Genomic DNA, 20,309 nt, shown 5'->3' on the forward strand with positions numbered 1-20,309 from the left:
CTACCAAATTTTACACGAGAAACTTTTACAAATCATTTTATTTTTTGAAAATTCACCGACTTGAACCAAGTCTCTGGTTTACCTTCGTCCTGTGACACCCTAATGGCTCAAACGGAGATTTAGGAGTGAGAAGGCAATATTGCCCGAGTTTAATACAGGATTTGATTGTCATGCATGGGGAAATCTTACTGCGTGGTGGGGATAAAGTTACGGGCATTAGATATCTCCCAAAGAAAAAAAATCGACGAATAAATATGGCGATAGTGCAGAAGATGACTTTGAAAAAACTGACGCTTGTAATTTATGAAAAATTCACCGATGAGCAAGCTTATATTGCTTGCTGACGCTTGTAGTCAATGAAAAATTCACTGTGACCAATGAGTATATTGCTTGCTGTGATGAATAGGTCAATTTTTTTTGAACGACACCTAGCTCTGCATGGCAGGGCTGTGTGTTACCGGCAGTCCTGCCATGCAGAGCTAAACGACACCCAAACACAAAATCCGGTTCTTTAATTTCCAGTTCTAGCATATTTCACAAAGTCCTAGTCCACGTTTTCGAGCCACGCTTCCAGTTGTTTCTCCCGCGGCGTGTCGATGTTCTGTTCTGGTAAATCCTGTTCATCGTCTCACAATGTTTACAATTTTCCAAAGATATGAACAACAGAATAGCTGCCGGCCGCGCCAGTTGACAGGACAACAATGTCTGAACAACGTCTGAGTAATGGGTTTATCGTGAAATTTTGAGGTCAAAATTGGAGGAGTGGTTTAACAGAGTTACTTCGGCGGGTAGAACTTTTCTATTTCGCGCCACGATCTTTTGAGTTTGGCGGGTTGATGTTTTCACCTTACAAGTTGAGCGACGGGAATATCTTGCGGTACGACGCGCTGGCGGCTGGGCCTTTGTTTTAACGTTTTGAACACATCGGTGATTTCAGCAGTAGATTTCAGTAGCATGAAATGTAAACGGCGACCACAAATACTTGTACAACCCTTTTCACTATTAGAGCGCGAAGCTACTTCAGTGAACTGCAATAAAACCGCTTACACTAATTAGTTTCAGCTGTAGCCAGCTGGCAAAGTCGACAACATTGTATGTCCCATGCAGACAGTTTGTCTCGGGAAGTTGAAATAAACAAGACTTGTACATGGACCAGTGTGCATGGTAATGTTACATTGTATCTCGTAATCTTGAACACTGGGTACCAATCGTAAACTCTCATTTACAACCCAAGACAGAGCACGTTTTAGCTTTTGACAAGCAGAACTTTTGTCTGTATCAAGTAGCCACGGGTGCAACAGAAACTGCCCAGTTATAACACACTACACTGACACACCGATCTGGTTTGAAACATTTTATTGCAGGAAAACATACAAAAACTATATCAATATAACAACGTTGGCAAGCAAATGGGAACCTACTTGCCTATGAGAACAGGCAGCTAACACATGCTTTGAAAAACTTGATAATCGTAACTTTGAAAAATGAATTTTGATGTGAATCTACCTCAAGCAAGACATTGTCCTTTGCGAGCTACACAAATTTCAATGTTCTATAACGCGCTATGAAATGAAAACAATCCGATGGTTAAAGCAAACGATTGTGTGCGTTGAAAACTGAAATCACAATTTTGAGTCTAAAACCACAAAGTAAACAAGTGATTCACTACGAACGAAATTTAGAATATTGTCCACACAAACGTCCACTTCGAAATTAATCCCTGCTACTCGGAGGTGGTGGTGGTGGCGGTGTTGGTGGCGGCGGCGGCGGCGGAGGCGGCGACACTGATGGCATGCACGGTTGGTGGATTGCTGGTTGCCATAATTCAGCACTGTTGTTACGTGCAGAGAAAACGAACAAAAGGGTGAACTCAGCAGTTAACGTTTAAACAAAATTTATTACGAAAATAAAACTAATTGCTAAGTTAGGGATAGGATACAAGCTTTAAAGTGTACAGACTACTTATCTCAGCTGGGACGGCAAAGCTCCAGTCTCAGAGTTGTAACAGTCAGTCGGATGAATGAACAGTCCTTTGGCTTGCAGGCTTGAATTTGCACAAAGTCCACAGTATAAATCCAGCGTTGGCAGTGAAGGTCTTGAAAAGTCTTGAGAATGACTACTGCTGGAGTTTAGTAACACACAAGAGACACGATCCCAAAAGTCTGACTGGAAGCTGAGCACGTCCCTTTTATAAAGGCATATAAGAACAATCTAGAACTTTTATTGACATGCTAATTACTGTTCTAAAATTATCTCTCTTACACAACTAATCAACTTTCCAGAACATTCCAAACATGACTAATTGAATTCAAGGTTGTGAGGTCATTAAGGGCAGTGACCTTGAGAATGTTCTAGACTAATTGAACTCAGGTCATGATGAGTGTGGGGGGAAATGACCTACATAACACACCCCCTCTTCAAAAAAAAAGAAAATTTTTCAAAGAAAAATCTTTCTTTTGCAAATGTAATCTTGAAAAAGATTTAAGTACTCAATTTTTTTTTCTTACTCTAAAGTAAAACTTCTTGAAAGTGAACAACAATAAACTCTAAATACGAGAGAGACAGTCTGCAATTAAATTGTCTCTGCCTTGGATATGTCTAATGTCAAGATTAAACTCCTGTAACATTAAACTCCATCCTAGCAATCTCTGATTTTTGCCTTTAAATTTCTGCAGAAAAACAAGAGGGTTGTGATCAATATAAACCACTATTGGCTGATTTGAAGAAGTAACATAAACTTCAAAATGCTGTAAAGCTAATATCAAAGATAAACACTCTTTTTCAATTGTAGAGTAGTTTCTCTGGGATTTGTTAAATTTGCGTGAAAAATAGCAAACAGGATGATCTACACCATGACTATCCTCTTGCAATTTGGTATTGGAAAACTTGAAATGGCACTGAATTTGGCATAAAGTATGCATGGCAAAGTCCGGTTATTTTTATTGAGTTCGATAAAGTCATTGTTCGGCATATACTTTGCTTCCTCCTGGAGATATTCCGCTTTTGCAGGATTCAGTCTGTCTGGATGTTGTTCCACTGGATTACTGTCGCAGACATCTTCGTTGTGATAGATGACGTTTGTCCTTGTTGGAACATCTTGAAACAGGTGTTTATATTCATGGAGCAGTTCTTTCACCTGTTGTTGTTGTTCTGGCTGGAGGTGTGCCAACTTGTAGACTCCAGCTTCTCCAGGATTTCTGAGTTCTGAAGCTTGACCGAGCCCAGCTTTGAGTTTAGAGTATTTTCACTCAAGTCAGTTTCAGTATCACTATCTTCATAATGGCCAGAACTGACTGTACTGACAGGCTTTGTTTTAGTAGGATTATCCCTATCCAAATATGGCTTAAGCATATTTATGTGACATAGCTGTTTTTTTTTCGCCTGTCAGGTGTTGTTATGATGTAATTTAAATCACTCAATTTCTTATCAATTAGATATGGCCCAAAGTAACGAGCATGGAGTGGTTGCCAGGAATTGGAAGTAGAACAAGAACCTTTTGACCCGGTTCAAACTTCCGTTTTGAGGTGCTTTTATCATATTTGGTTTTCATTGACTGCTGAGATGACTCAAGATTTTCTCTGGCTAATTCACATGCTTTAGAGAGTTTTGTACGAAAATCTGACACATATTGCAAAATATTCAGACAATCATCATCGTCTGATAGGAATTTCTCTTTAACGAGCTTAAGTGGGCCACGGACTGTGTGTCCAAATACAAGCTCAAATGGGCTAAAACCAAGAGACTCCTGAATTGACTCTCTAACAGCAAAGAGCAGAAAATGAATTCCTTCATCCCACTGCTTCTCTGTGTCAAAACAGTAGGTCCTAATCATGTTTTTCAAAGTTTGATGAAATCGCTCAAGAGCACCCTGACTTTCTGGATGATAGGCGGATGACCTATACTGTTTAATGCCTAGCTGATCCATTACTTGTTGAAAAATTCCAGACATAAAGTTGGAGCCTTGATCGGACTGGACACATTTAGGGAGGCCGAATAAAGTGAAAAATCTGACTAAAGCTCTCACTATAGTCTTTGTCTTTATATTTCTCAGTGGTATGGCTTCGGGGAACCGAGTTGATGTACACATTATTGTCAGCATGTACTCATTTCCTGATCTTGTTTTTGGTAGGGGCCCAACACAGTCTATTAGAATCCTACTAAATGGTTCTTGAAATGCAGGAATTGGCTGTAAAGGGGCCTTTGGAATGGTCTGATTCGGCTTTCCTACCATCTGACATGTGTGACAAGTTTTACAGAAATGTGTTACATCCTGCCTGAGATTAGGCCAATAAAAGTGACTGAGAATTTTATGATAAGTTTTCCCCACTCCCAAATGACCAGCCCAGGGCGTTTCATGGGCCAGGCGCAATATTTCAGCACGATAGGGCTTTGGAACCACAATTTGATGTTTTATAGCCCAGTCGTCATCAACCAAAACATCTGGAGGTCTCCATTTACGCATGAGAATACCAGATTTTGTATAATAGGAAACAGAGCTATCTGAAGTTTTACCTTCATCATCTACCCTGTCAAACAAAGACAAAATATCTGGGTCTTTGTGTTGTTCTGCAATGAGATTTGATCTAGAAAATGTCTGACTTTGGTCAGCAGAAGTTTTACTGGAAGTTTCAAATCCACGAGGGATAACGGAATGACCCGTGTCAAACACCTGACTGAGAAAGGTGTCATTTAAGTCAACATCTGTGACATTATTTTTGAGAGTATTTTGATTCTCGGAAGTTTTCTTTGACATGGCTCGAGTAATGGCACATGAAGGAAATAAACCGGGTATCTCTTGTTCAATTGGCTCTGGATCCTGCTCTAAACTAGGATTATCAGTCACAAGTGGATTAGTAATGACCTTGTCCCCAGCAAGGTCGTTTCCAAGAAGAAGGTGAATCCCTTCAAAAGGCAAAAAAGGCCTAATACCTAAAGCCACAGGTCCAGAAACAAAGTCCGAAGACAAATAGACATTATGGAGAGGAACAGGAATGTAGTCATTACAATCTACCCCCTTAATAAGAACTTTAGAACCTGAAAATGACTTTTCAGAAAACGGCAGGGTATCTGCCAACAAAAGAGACTGGGAAGCCCCGGTATCTCTTAAAATTTTGACAGGGGTAGCGGAAGAGAAATCACTAGAAAGTGATATAAAACCATTATGAATAAATGGCTCGAAAATACCCATAATGCTATCTTGAGAAGAATTGACCTTGACCTCATTAATTGGGGATGAGAGGGGTTTAACCTCAGAAAATGTGTTGCACACATTATTAGACTCTAATTGAGTTGATGAAGAAATAAAGCCGGTTGGCTTAGATCCACTTTGACCACTTTGACCTTCACGTTTTCTTTTCAATTTGAAACACTCTGACATTAAATGGCCGTCTTTCTTACAATAATTACAAGAAAGTGTACCAAACTGTTTGTCAGAAGGAGATTGAGACTTGGGATCTGATGATGTGGGAGTGTTACTTGAACTCTGTGAACTGTTGTCATTTGATTTTCTACTCTCCTTTGAAAAATTCTTGGATGAAAAGGAGGAGTTAAATTACCTGCATTGTTTCTGTATGAAAAGGACTGGGATGGTTTGCTGAGAAATGAAGATTTGTGGGTCAATGAATAATCATCGGCCAAACGTGCAGCAACCTCCAATGTATCTGCCTTTTGTTCATTGATAAACGTCTTGATGTCACTCCGGATGCACCTTTTAAATTCCTCAATCAAAACAAGTTGTCGTAATTTGTCATAATTCTGACTGACCTTTTCAGAAGAACACCAGCGATCAAACAGTGTTCTTTTGTTCGAGCAAATTCAACATAAGTTTGGTCTTTCGCCTTCTCACAATCCCTAAATTTCTGACGGTACGCTTCAGGCACCAACTCATAACCTTGAGAATTAATTCCTTCACAGAATCATAATTTGAAGCCTGCTCTACTGACAACTGAATGTAAATTTCTCTGGCTTTACCCACCAAAGCACTCTGCAAAAGCATAGACCAGGACTCCTTAGGCCAATTCAGACTCTGAGCAATTTTCTCAAAATGGAGAAAATATTTGTCAACATCCTTTTCTTGGAAAGGGGGAACTAACCTGAAATGCTTAGTGATGTCAAACTTGTCCGAAGGGAAGAATTTTCCTGACTGTCCAAGCTCTAAACGTTTTATTTCTACCTGTAATCGCTGTTCTTCTAATCGCAATTCTTTTTCTCTCTGTCTTTCTTCCATTTCTAATCTTTCCTGCCTTTCTTTTTCTTTCTGTCTTTTTCCATTTGCAATTCTTTTTCTTTCATTTCCTTTTCTAATTCCAATTTCTTAAGCTCCAAATCTGCCTGTCTCTCTTTTTCCATTTGTAATTCTTTTTCTCTCATTTGTAATTCTAGTTTCTTGATCTCCAAATTTGTCTGCATTTCTAATTCTAATTTTCTGAGTTCAGAGGTAGACTTGGGCTCATAATCTTTCAGGGTGGATTCCTCAAATTGGCCTAAATCAACTAGATGTTTGGCAATACGGTACTGTATTTCCTCTTGCGCATAGATCTTTTAACTTCTACTTTAAGGAAATTTGCCAGTGCTATGAGGTTGTCTTTTCTGAGGAATTAAATGTGTCCTGATCAAGGTCATCCATAAATTCGTCTGGTTTAAATTCCGCCATGATTAAATTTCGCTGAGTTCACAGTATACAGTAGTTTTGAAAAGGCTGTCAAAATGTTGTCAAACGGCTCAAAATATTCGTCTCCCGGACGAGCCCCCAATTTGTTACGTGCAGAGAAAACGAACAAAAGGGTGAACTCAGCAGTTAACGTTTAAACAAAATTTATTACGAAAATAAAACTAATTGCTAAGTTAGGGATAGGATACAAGCTTTAAAGTGTACAGACTACTTATCTCAGCTGGGACGGCAAAGCTCCAGTCTCAGAGTTGTAACAGTCAGTCGGATGAATGAACAGTCCTTTGGCTTGCAGGCTTGAATTTGCACAAAGTCCACAGTATAAATCCAGCGTTGGCAGTGAAGGTCTTGAAAAGTCTTGAGAATGACTACTGCTGGAGTTTAGTAACACACAAGAGACACGATCCCAAAAGTCTGACTGGAAGCTGAGCACGTCCCTTTTATAAAGGCATATAAGAACAATCTAGAACTTTTATTGACATGCTAATTACTGTTCTAAAATTATCTCTCTTACACAACTAATCAACTTTCCAGAACATTCCAAACATGACTAATTGAATTCAAGGTTGTGAGGTCATTAAGGGCAGTGACCTTGAGAATGTTCTAGACTAATTGAACTCAGGGTCATGATGAGTGTGGGGGGAAATGACCTACATAACAACTGTACTGGTAATCAGGTGGCACATATGGCATGTAAGATGCATGGTGGTACTGCATAGCATACCATGGATTCCACGAATACGGGGATGGATATGCTGGATGCCCGTATGACATTGGACTTGGGTTTTGAAACGTCACAGAAGTTTGTAAAATGTCCCCGCTAGCTGACGATTGAGCAAGTGGTGAAGCTTGAACAGGTGAGGCTGGCGATGTTAAAGTTATTGCTACCTCAGGCTGATTTTCTTGATGTTGCATGCTTGTGATCGGAGAGGGTTTCTGTAAACTTGATGTTGGTGAAACAGATGGTGTTGGCAGTTTCGGGCTGGGCTTAAGGCCACTGTTTCCGCGAAATGCAGCATTGAGTCGCTCACGAACAGGATCGTACGCCCGCTTTGCATAGGAGCTGTATCTATCGGCAATGTTACTTCTCTGCTTGAAGTTGTTGATAATGCTTTGGAATGTTAAACTGGCTGTCTCGATATCATTTGGCACCTTTCCCTTGTAATGAGTTTCCAGTATTGCCGCATCCTCTTTTATTACTAAGGTGCTCGGAACAAGGCCGTGGCAAGTTCGTAACAAGTACTTCTTCTTGTTCGAGTTAACCAATGCACCATAAATGCACGAATAAAAAGACCTGCGAGATGAGTTAAATGCTTGCTTCTTCACATCATACTCACTTTGCTTTTTCTTCAGCTCTGTTGTCAACTTGGTCACTAAATCAGAAGCAGAATTTAATTCCTTTCTGAACTCTGGGTGGTCGGCAACTATACCACATTGTTCAGGTGACACACACTTTTCAAAGGGACATGATCGTTTATCGTGAGTGCCGTATGAATGACAATTATGACACTTCTTCTGCCCGGGTTCGCGTCTTGGTTCTTTATACTTGTTTTCCAAATTGTTAAATTTTCCTTTGGCATTGTCAAGTTCAGCTTCTACGAATGCAATTTCCTTTTCAAGCGATTGCAAGGCAAGCTCCTGTGGTGTGTTGTAATGGTAGTTGTCGAAAAATCCATCCTCCTTGGATAGGGCTTCACGTTTACTGTGTTGTTTGGGATCACTCCGTGGTGACTTGAACAGTTGCTTTGGCAACGCACTTTCCTTGTTTTCTTGGCTCGGTTAGCTCCAATCGGACTTCTTTCCTCGAAAAGATCATGGCGATCAACTCCCAGATGTGACCTCGGAGTCTGCAATTTCGCAACTGCGTTTAAAATCATCCTCTTGTGCACTGTACTAACTGGCATCGAAAATTTGTCAAAGTCCCGTGAACGAAAGAATTTCATTGATGATTCGTTCAAGAAATCCAAACGCTGGAAGTCTTCTCGATACTTCATTAAAGCCGGATCGATAAGAGATAAAAACTCCTCAATTGTCTCACGCCGTGGAGTTACGGTTGCACTTTCCATGTTGTTTGTTTTTCGGACTGTCTCAATAGTACGGTATTTCCCACGTGTGGCCACGACTTTCGCGCACTAAACTTTACTGGACGATTCTATTTTTTCAGCAGGAAGCTGAACATGAACATACGAGTAGTTAATTTTTGCCCTAACTATATCAAAATGCATTTTCCCTGGATTGCCGTCCATGTCGTTTGTCAATATTATTGAATATTGTATGAAATAACTTAAAATATTTATTTTCGTGTGTTCGTGTACGTATTGAAAAATGGTCCCTCCTATTTATATGATAGTTTTGCCTATGCTAACCCTTGACCTCCGGATGTCGGTTGATCTTTTATTATACGTCACGCGTTTCTTTAACACGTGTTTTGTTGGTGTTAATCTTGAACTTTCTTTCTCAACACGTTGTGGCTGTGAAAACATGCGACGTTCGCACAGTGGCCGCTGGTATAACCCTGGATACCACCTGAGTAAGGACTACCGAATGCAAATTGTAACAGAACTTGAAAAAGTTGGGGCTAATAAGGAAACGGGGATATGTCCACGGGGCAGCATTACTGTGGTCGCCAAGAAGATGTCCGTCCATCATAGAACAGTTCGTGCAACTTGGGACAAATTTTGCCAAACGAACGACTTGAGCGAGTGTCAGAGAGGCAGACACCGTGGTGCTACAATTCTTGACCAGCCGGACATTGACCTTGTCGAGGGTTTGAAGACCGAACGCCCTTCAATCAAACTGAATGAACTACGCGATGAACTCAGACAGTATGCTGGGAAAGACGTGAGCATCAGTACAGTTTCTCGAACAGTTTGTACGAAACTTTCTGGTGGTCCATGGACTCGCAAAAGGATGACAGTCGTTCCTCAAGGGAAATATACACCAGCAAATATTGCATACACGGAAGCGTATTTAGACTACATGCAAACTAAAAATGCTCGCACTATAAAGTTTATGGATGAAAGTGGTGTGAAAGTTAACACAGGACAGTCGAAGTATGGACATTCTCCTTGTGGACAAAGATGTGTTGAGCTTGGAAGATATGCTGCTGGCGGAAATCATTCAGTAAGTCTGTTAATTGGTTATGATGGTGTAAAGTTCTGTGATGTGATCTGGGGTCCATCTGACACTAATAACTATCTTCGATTTTTCACTGAATTTAGCCGCCGAAGCATACGACAGTAATGGACAGCCGGTATTGGAGCCGGGAGATACCGTTGTTGTCGACAACGCACCTATTCATCGAAATGAGGGCCAAAGGCTACTTACAAACTGGCTTCAAGATCTTGGAATTGAACTTGTTTTCTTACCAACGTATTCGCCAGAGTTCAATCCGACAGAACAATGTTTTAACAAACTGAAGGCCATGCTAAATAGGGATTACTACCGACCTCTATTACATGCTAGCGTGCCAGTAGCAGTATATGAAGCGATAACAACGATAAGTGCAGATGATACTATCGAGTTTTACCGTGATACAAATTATTTGGTGATATAATTTTTAATTTACATGTACCGGTAAGCCAAAACAGATTATGTTATTACAAAAACTTACCTTATGTAGAGCTATAAATGGAAAATACTTTGTGTGTGTGAGGGAGAGCGAGAGAGAGGAGAGTGAGTTTATCTTTGTGGTGATGTGTTTTACAGTACTTAATTTTCGAAAAACATCGATTTTTTTTATTTTTCAAAGTCAAGATTATCGAGTTTTTCAAAGCAGTGTTAGCTGTCAGTTCTCATGCGCAAGTAGGTGCCCATGTGCTCGCTGATATTATTGTACTGTATTGTTACAATTCGAAACTTTTTGTTTAACCAGTATTTTTGTTTTCCTGCAATAAAATTATTCAAACCAGATTGGTGTGTCAGTGTAGTGTGTTATGACTGGGCAGTTTCTGTTAATTTATTTTGACTACCCACATGCCAGAGTTACAGCCGACGTTGAGTCATCTGACTCCGTTACAATGTTGTCACTAGCTGCAGCTGAAACTAATTAGTGTAAGCGGTTTTATTGCAGTTCACTGAAGTAGCTTCGCGCTCTAATTCTGAAAAGGGTTGTAAATGTAACACCGAGAAAAAAGTGGGAAAAGACCTATACAACTACATTCGCTGTAACCGATTATCTGATTGGCTATTTACTGGTCACATACAGTCGTGTGGTGGCGCTTTAAAAAACACGATTTAGGGGGTCTATCAGCCAAGGTCTGATTTCGGGAAGGATGCTGAAGTTATTTTCGTATTCGTTTTCGTATTCGTTTTCGTATTCGTATTCGTATTCGTATTGGAGTCACTGACAGAAATTGTTATTTTTAGTCCAGGTTTCAGGTATGAAACGTGCAATATACGATATTTACTGAGGTTTAAATATTGTGATAATTTGATTCGTAATTTCATCTGCCAAATTTGGTTAAATTACATAAATTTGCATTGTAGATTTTAAAGAATTTTGTTCACTTCATTTTATTTAAAAAAAAATACTTAAAATCGGTTGGGATCTGGTAAGGCAGCATCTTCGCTTGCCAATGTCTCTTGACCGGGCAGCTGGATGCACCCCGAAATCAGGTGGTCAGTGCCAAGTAATGGGACTCGTGAGAGCGGATGCAAAGGAGCTGCCCTGGACTGTACCATTGTTTTGCGGGGAGGGCAGATTTTTGTGAGGCGCTGCAAAACGGGTGACTGTTGAAAGCTGTGATGAACGGGGGACTTGTCTAGGACAACCATCTGAATAAAAAATTTGAAAATTGTTATATCCGGTCATCCTTTTGGACTCACTTTAGAATGATCATATCCATTTACAATTTGTATTTCAAGTATTTTACTTGATTTTGATATGGCTCTACGTAGACCTGAAATAAATTACAATACAATACTTTACAAAAAGGGAGTGCGGTAAGGCAAAAATTACAAAATTGCAAGTTACGACTAAGTTGTACGTGCTGCTACAGGGGAGAAAGTAACATAAATCAATGACAATAGGTAGTTTATCTTTCAGAGTAAAGATGTGAGCAATATTATACATAAAACCGGACTGACCGATAATTCATGTATTACATTCGATCAGGGCTCAAAGTAGCGACCATTTTCAGTCGCATAGGCGACCAAATTTTATGAGATTGCGACTGAATTTTTTTCAAGACATTTCTCCATACCGTATACGTGATCAAATACAACATATATTCGCTCAGTGTTCACGGAGCATTGTCCTGAAAGGCCACGACCCCAAAATACGCATTGAATAAGCATAGCCGTTGAGCGGAGTTACTCAAAGGTTTGAGCGCGTTCTCTCCTCTGCACAGCGCTGCCAATGTGTCTGCTGATGTTATCTTGAATGATCTGTCAAAATATCCCATGAATTTAATGATAAATTTTACTACAATCCAATCAAGTATCAGAAGCAGTTTTAGTGCTGTCACATCATTTCACATCATTTCAAATGAACCAATCATAATCCCAGCATAAAATGTCATCAAAATATAGCTGACAAGGGAAAACAAGCAACCAGTAACTGCAACATCAGAACATGTTTCATGCGTTCACGTGCGTAATGAATATTTGCGTTAGTGGCATGTGACCGGCTAGACCATTTCCGGAAATCGTCCTTTGGAAAGCAGATCAAAGCATCGATTTCATCAAGCTTGGACTGGATTATCCTGTTTCATAAAGGTTTTTGTTTTCAGCTAGATCTAAATAGCAAGCACCTTTGTTGAAATATCATGGCAAATCTGCTGGGTAGCGACTGCAATTATGTAGAACCATGGAGGTAGTAGAGAACAGACCATGGATGGGACTGTGGCGATGACCTCAATGACCCGAGCGAGTTCGATACACGCCACAAGTACCGCTGCGATATCACAGCTAGGATTAAATGCGCATATACGTTTGAGTTTTGTTCTCTTGCCTACAAAATATCTATCGAAAGTTGATAGTTGCTGCATTTCTATTCAGAGTTTTTGTTGAAAAAAGGAGCTATCTACGGCTAGCGGCTTAATTGGTCCCCCAAAATAGTACTTCTGAAAGTTTTCGGAGTGACCTGCAGAACGGAGTTGTAGAGCGGGGCAAACTGCGTAACACTAAAACTGGATCGCACAGTAACAAATGACGGAAACCGATCGAGCCAGTTGCGACAGCTACTAGACTAGCTGAAGTCTATTTATCATAGAATACAGGTATTTCTCGATATTTCGCGATACAAATTAATTTCCTTGCATTCTGGTGTATCTTATCATAACGCAAGTTGATCAGCATGTTCTGGCAATGACAGTTGACGCAAACGCAAGGAAAGAAAAAGAGATGGGCCGTACTGAAATAAAGACTCTGACAACAGCTCACACATTAATTTAATCTTTATTAGAGAAACAAATGTACCGATCGGGACATAGGCCTATGATACCATTTTATTCATCTCGTTTTCTTTTATGACGCTTTCACACATCATATGAGATGATATTTTCTTTGCGACAGCAGTCTAAATATAGCATGTCATCGACTTAGGGGCATGCGATAACGTTGAGCCCTGCATTCACTGTCGTTATGACGATCACTTTCTCAGAGATATCAGTTTTAAAACAAGAAATTACCTTTTAAGTTACAACTCGTCAATTGGGCGGGTCAGCTAAATTTCAATTATCGATACTAATGATGTCAACAGAATGTTCAAGTTGGTTGTCGTGATAAAGTTAATACGAAAACGAATACGAATACGAATACGAAAATGATGTTTGTTTAAAAAATCTTTCCTCCAAAGACTACTACTGGCCCACAGGCGCTAATAGCTTGGTAGTCTGCTAAATAGATCGATTTTCGGCTCGATCTATCGATCCCGTGGTCAGTATGCCCGCCACTGTAACCTAGTGAGTATTTTGGTTACAATGGCGCGCATATCGACTACGGGATCGATAGATCGAACCGAAAATCGATCTATTCAACAGACTACCCAGCCAAGGAGTGCCTGTGTACTGGCTGTTTGTTTTTAAAATCTCTCCTCTAATTATAGCAACGATATCTTTCAATCTAGGCCCTAAAAAGATTGGATCTTTTTCAACTTACATTCTCAAATATTAAAGTATTGATATATTGTCATATAAAAAGCACTTTAAGTTCTGTAAAGACAGAACTTTTATATAATACGTACGAAATTTGGACTAAAAATAAAAAATTTTGTCAGTGACTCCAATACGAAAACGAATACGAATACGAAAACGAATACGAAAACGAATACGAAAATAACTTCAGCATCGTATTTCGGGAAGCATCCAGCTGCCCGGAGCGGAGACCTTGGCAAGCGAAGATGCGCTGCCTCATGTAGTCTAATATGTAAAGTAATCTGTAGCTCTGCGTAGCAGGGCTGTATGTTACTGGTGTTATAAGGCCTCCCAGCTCCCACCCTAACTACCTTAACCCTGACTTAACCTTAACCCTAAACCTAATCCTCACCCAAACCATCGAAAATAAATATAAACAAATAAATAAATAAATAAATAAATAAACTGCTCTTTATTGACAAATATAATCAAAACAGCTTTTCGCTGTTATTTTATTAAAAATAACAAATAAACAAACACAAACACTTACACACAAACAAACACAGACACTCACAAACAAGGAAGAAGAGCCCCCTGTGTCTGGTAATATAGAGGGAGTGACTTAAGTCTAACCCTAACCCTAACTTAACCCTAACCCTAAACCTAACCCTAACCCTAACCATCGGAAATAAATATAAACAAACAAACAAATAATTAAATAAATAAACTGCTCTTTATTGACAAATATAATCAAAACAGCTTTTCGCTGTTATTTTATTAAAAAAAGCAAATAAACAAACACGCAAACAAACACAGACACTCACATGCTCACAAACAAGGAAGAAGAGCCCCCTTTGATGTAAACTGCGGACCATTGTCGGAGAATATTTCTTCTGGAATTCCCCATCTGGCAAACAGATTTTGCAGTTTTCCAATTACTTGTTCGCTGATTGCACTTGTCATATGTATGGTTTCTAAGTATCTGCTGTAGTAGTCCATGACGACCATATATTTCTTATTGTTGAGATCGTATAGATCGACAGCTATTTTCTGCCATGGTCTCTCGGGCAATGGTGTTGCCATCATCGGCTCCTTTCGCTGTGTTGGTTTATTTTCCATGCAGAATTTGCAATTGGCTATCTTCCCTTTGATACTACTGGTGATGCCTGGCCACCATACTGCATGAATTGCTCGTTCTCGGCATTTTGTCACACCTTGATGTCCCTCGTGGATTTTCTCCAGGACTTCCTCTCTCATTGTGGTTGGTATGACAATTCTGTCTCGATAGATGAGTTTGCCATCATTCAACGAAAGCTGGTTTCTCACTGAGTAGTATTGTTGAATTTCGTCGGGCACTTCTTTCGCTCGTTTTGGCCATCCTAGACTGGTATTTACTAGGTCTATACTCTGTGCTCTCGCTGTCGCTCGTAACGTTCGTAAATTACGAGCAAAAATGAAAATTTACGAAAAAACAGACATGCCCGATCGGCCATTTACGAACAATTTTGTTATTTTTGAAGCCTGATTTTCGGTCAAGATTATGAATTCCGGGGAAATACTGTCATATCTCGTCTTTCAAAAACTACTCTGCCCCTATCATCGGCGCATCGACAGTGGTAATAGCTTTGGACTATGACCTGTGCTAACATGAGCATGCGCGAAAAGGTTTCAAGATCCCCGGGTCGTGTACTCTCATACTGGTATGATGTCATGCATTACGGTAGTTTCGAGATACCCAACCCAAACACTCACATGCTGTCAACTTTCCGAATGGACGTACGCGGGGGTGAAGCGGATCGAGGGAAGCGGGCAGTTACAAATCTGACAAATGCTTCAGATAGATAGTATCCTCAGCTGGCAAAGAAAGTTGGGCAAAAAAACGGCAACTGATATGAAAAAATTGGAAACAATGAAACCGCCGAGAAGAGATCAAGACAGCTAGTCAGCCGGAAAGACAGTCGAACTGCTGCATGCTGTCCGGACCGCCCATGGTTGAACGATGTACCGTACCGCAAAGTGTTTGTCTATGCATGGAGGTGGAAACGAGCCGGAAATCTTAGCCGGAAATCTTAGTTGTCATAGATTTGTCATTTGACGATCTGCAGATTGAATTTTTTTTCAGTGAACATGCCAATTTTAACAGGTTTCCTTCAAAATATTTTACAAGAAACTGTCTCAGCAAATGTTATGAATACTGATAGTTTTCTTTGATGATCCAAAGACAATGCTGTGCACAGTCCCAAGACGAAAACGTTTATCCAGACAAAAAATAAATGACGATCATCTGCATTGTTTTAAAAGTATAACTGTCTCTAAGAAAACATTAGCAGGATCACCTGTCTCAGTTTGCGAACTTAAATTTGATGTTATAATGAGACAAAATTTGTGCGAAACCACAGACTGCAAATGTTCAGATCAGTGGTTGTTTTAAAAGAATCTTAGAGATGAACATGGCATAATGACTGCAGCTATACAAGAGGTACCACCTAACACCTATGGATGACATGCGTACTTTCAAAGTAACAGAGCTTTCCAAATATGAAAAACAGGGGAGAGATTTTCTTGCATCTAAAACTTGTGCAAACACTGATAATATTAATGACCACTTCATATATTAATATATATAATCATCAAACACTAACCACACACACAAAGGGAGTTACAATTTGTGTCACAATACACTTGAAAATGTTATGTTGTGTAATAAAGATCTATTTATTGAATAACATTCATGGGCCGGTTGACCAAAATGACACACTTTATTGAAACAAGGAAGAAATCTAAATGTTACAAGCACTCATGACCCATGATGTACTGTGTTAATTAAAGGATCTTTTGAAAATGTGTATCAAAATATGAGTGTTCATTGTCAAAAAAAAATAAAAAGGAATTTTTCACTTTCCTTTGTCTATAATGAAATCATTCATCATTTCTATACCCTTAACATCATTTATTGAGTACGAGAAGTGCTTGTTGAAAATGGGCGGGCTCAGCATTACATAATTTGTGCTTACTAATTTATTTTGAACCAAATTCGTAAATTTACTAACAATTTTGAAAGGCCAGGGAGAGCACAGATACTACACAGTATACACTGTGTAGTAACTTTCGCAGTAGACTGAACACTTTCGCCGTAGACTGAACATGGGTCATGATGTCACTTGTATATTTTGGCACAGATTTTGAACTAAATAAGGGTTTCCAGAGGGTTGTTTACATAGCAGATTACAATTTATAAAATATGATTTTATTAAACATAATCATAATTTATTAATAATCATAATTATAACAACAATGGGGTTTCCAGAAGGTATTACACAAAATAGACGACATTGTTTGTAAAAAAGCAAGATTTTTATTAGCCTGTGGTCTGTCATCAAACGTTGAAATATTTCTCAGTGGTGCGGAGGTGATTCTGAATGGCAGTCTTTTAAAAGAAAATCGACCAAATGGTGTGATGAATGTAGTCAACCTTGAACTTGCTGGATCTAATTGAATCTGTCAGAATCGACTCGAAGCATCTAATTTCGAGAAAACTTTGGACCCTGTTAGTTTTGGGGCTATGTCTTCAAAAGTTGGAAGCACATACCTTTTTCTTTTCACTTCATCGTTGAGTTTCTTCAGATCTACGCATGTACTGGTACTACCACTAACTGTCAGTGGTTCAGGATGGCCCTACTTAAATTTGTATTTCACAAATGTCCCATGGACCTGGTAATGTATTACCTTGAATGGAAATGATTATTGGACCAGTTTAATGTCATATTTTAACGTCATAGTGCAGGTTTCTCCGTGCTGAGACATTGAAATGATTTTGTTAAAGACATAGCGAGTCAGTACAGATTGCTGCAAACTATTTTCGTGCCACAGCGATGTTTGCTGACATTGACCATGATGCTGATACTCAAATGGAAAGAAAAGTGTGACACCGATATGGTTACGCCACTTTTGGCCAACGCCTAATTAACATGTGGAATGAAACAATAGCTTATACATAATATATTATCAAATTCTAGCTCCACAAATCTTGACCATGTAACGTTAGTAACCATTATTTTTAGAAGTCGGCATTTGTCAAAAGAACATCATAAATATTAAAAAGCGTCGGTTGGTATGCCGAGTCAGCAGATTAATTCTGAATATCTTAAAACTTCCTTCCAATCAAGTATTTGGATTTTCATCTTTTATCCAATCAAGTACTTTTCATACTTTTTAGCCAATGTGCAATTACTTCCTGTCAAGTATTTTACATGTTCAGGTTACGCCCTGAAAAATTGTCTACTTAATGAGAAGTTTTGAGATGTAAGAGCATGGCTTTTTGGTCGGTCCCAGCTGACAGCGTATCAATAAACACCATCCATTTCAACTTACGACGTCTCTGCGTATAATAGCATCCTGTATTACCTCCCACCAAGCTAATTCCCCGACTGAAGTTGTCGACCGTAAAAACAGGCGGGCAACACCGATTTTCAAATAAAGATAATACTTTCTTTCAGGTTTGTTCAGGAGAAGACAGCCAACAAGCAGTAGCGATGTGGTGGAAATATAAACCGTAGTGAAATGGAGAAGACAAGAAACGGGCCGTACCAAGAGTGCATGAACAGACCAAAATGGGTATGTTTAGTCGCCTTGCCTGTCCGTTCACACAATACCTTTCGATTGAACGTTAGAAAAATCGAAGGGATACGTCCAAATTGTGAGTTAAGTGAAAAGATTTACGAGAGGGTCACAGATGACCACTCACAATTTGTCAACAGAAAGAATTAATATATTGCGTTAATATTAATATATAGTGTTGAGTTGGTTAGTCGTAACTTTTGTGAAAATAGCGACACAGCATATGTACAGATGATTCTGTTGAAGATTTTCATTAGATTCGGTAAACATGTCGAAGCATTTAAAGCTTACATTAAACACGATTAGAACTCATTTAGGATAATTGGATAGTGAAGTAAAGTTGTTTTCACTTGCAAATGTAAGCTCATCTGCGTTTCTTTTTAAGTTACACACTTGTTTTTATGAGTGATTTGTAATATTGCAACATTTAGCTATATGGCACCTAACATTTTGAGAAATTTGAAAAATATGAAGATCCAATTATCCCAAATTAGTTCCAATCGTGTTTTTAAGTAGATAAGTTGATGCGTTTTGCCATACACATAATATTTACATTTTAGTTTAACAGGCATCATCAGAGTTATGTAAGGATAGATAGCTGGACAGGTTAAAATTATCGTAAGTTTCCTTAATACATCTCAGCACACTTTATCAGTAATTTTCATGAAGCTATCTTATTGTTTCTGTCGATCAGTTCTTCCCTTCCACCTTTTATAAAAAAGTCAGCAATATTAATTCGTGCTTGCGGTTTGGAAAAGTGCAAGTACTAGTGTATCTTTATATGTTTGTGTTATATCATCCTCCCTGTGATAAATATCAGCAGTCCGGAAATGAAATATTCTTTTTTAAGCATAATGTCCTACTACGAGAGATGGATTCAGAATACGAGTCATCTGGCATCCAGACCACAATGCCAGTCACAATGAAAAACTATTGCTGATTACCGACTCAAACCAAACAATAATCCGAAACAAGGTAGAAAGGGTTTGGCACATGAAGCAGTGAGAATCAAACATCACTTATCTATACGCATGCTCGAGCACGCAAAAACTTTACTCACTGCATGATAAAGAATTTTGGCGTTAAATATCAGTTTACACTGTGAAATAATGTTTGTGACAGGAGCAAGTATAGTCCACGCAATAAAGATGCACGCTTCACATCCCAAGCGCCGCAAAGCAAGCAGAAACAAAAGAGGTACTCCATGTTTGTCTGAGAGGGCGCTCGACGTGAAAAAAATCGTCTTCCGCGGCACGTTTCTGGATCCTGTTTTTGTTTTCTTAAAACATGAATGACCGGTGATTTTAGTTGCACAAATTTTAACACATGTACGAACACTTAAAAGTTTAGACAATTTTAAATGTTTTAAAGCAATGCAAAGGCATACATTTACATTTTGTGATTTTTTCCCTGCATACTGTGAGCACATTGATGGTATTTTATTTCATTTCATGATCAGGTTTTCCTATCTATGCAAATATAGACGAGACATCTGCAGCATATCATACGATATTTGCATTCCCTTTCCGTTTAAGGTAGCATTACAATTGTAACATTTCACAACGCTATGGGTTTCTTTTTTAAATAATCGAAAGCAACTTAGAATTTCGGTGACCAACCACAAATAGAATTGGCGTGAAAAGACCTCTTTATAAGATCGTTGCATCTGTAAGGCATAAATATGCAAAGTAAAGTGACATCTTGACTACCTGTTGATAGTAACGTTTGATCATCAGTTTTATGGATTAATGACAAACTTCTCTATCTCTCTGGGGAACACACGAATCTGTACTGTGAATTCGATGAGGATAATCCAGAAATCCATGTAACATTTGCATATGGGAGGTGAAGAAGCCGAGTGTGTGCGACAGACGCTGGACTACTGTTCCAAGTATGATGACAGAGGTTGCGTCATCATGTTGCCACAGTTGATAAACAGGCTCAGAGTA

This window comes from Ptychodera flava, chromosome 21, assembly GCF_041260155.1.
Source record: "Ptychodera flava strain L36383 chromosome 21, AS_Pfla_20210202, whole genome shotgun sequence".
NCBI classification, from domain to species: domain Eukaryota; kingdom Metazoa; phylum Hemichordata; class Enteropneusta; family Ptychoderidae; genus Ptychodera; species Ptychodera flava.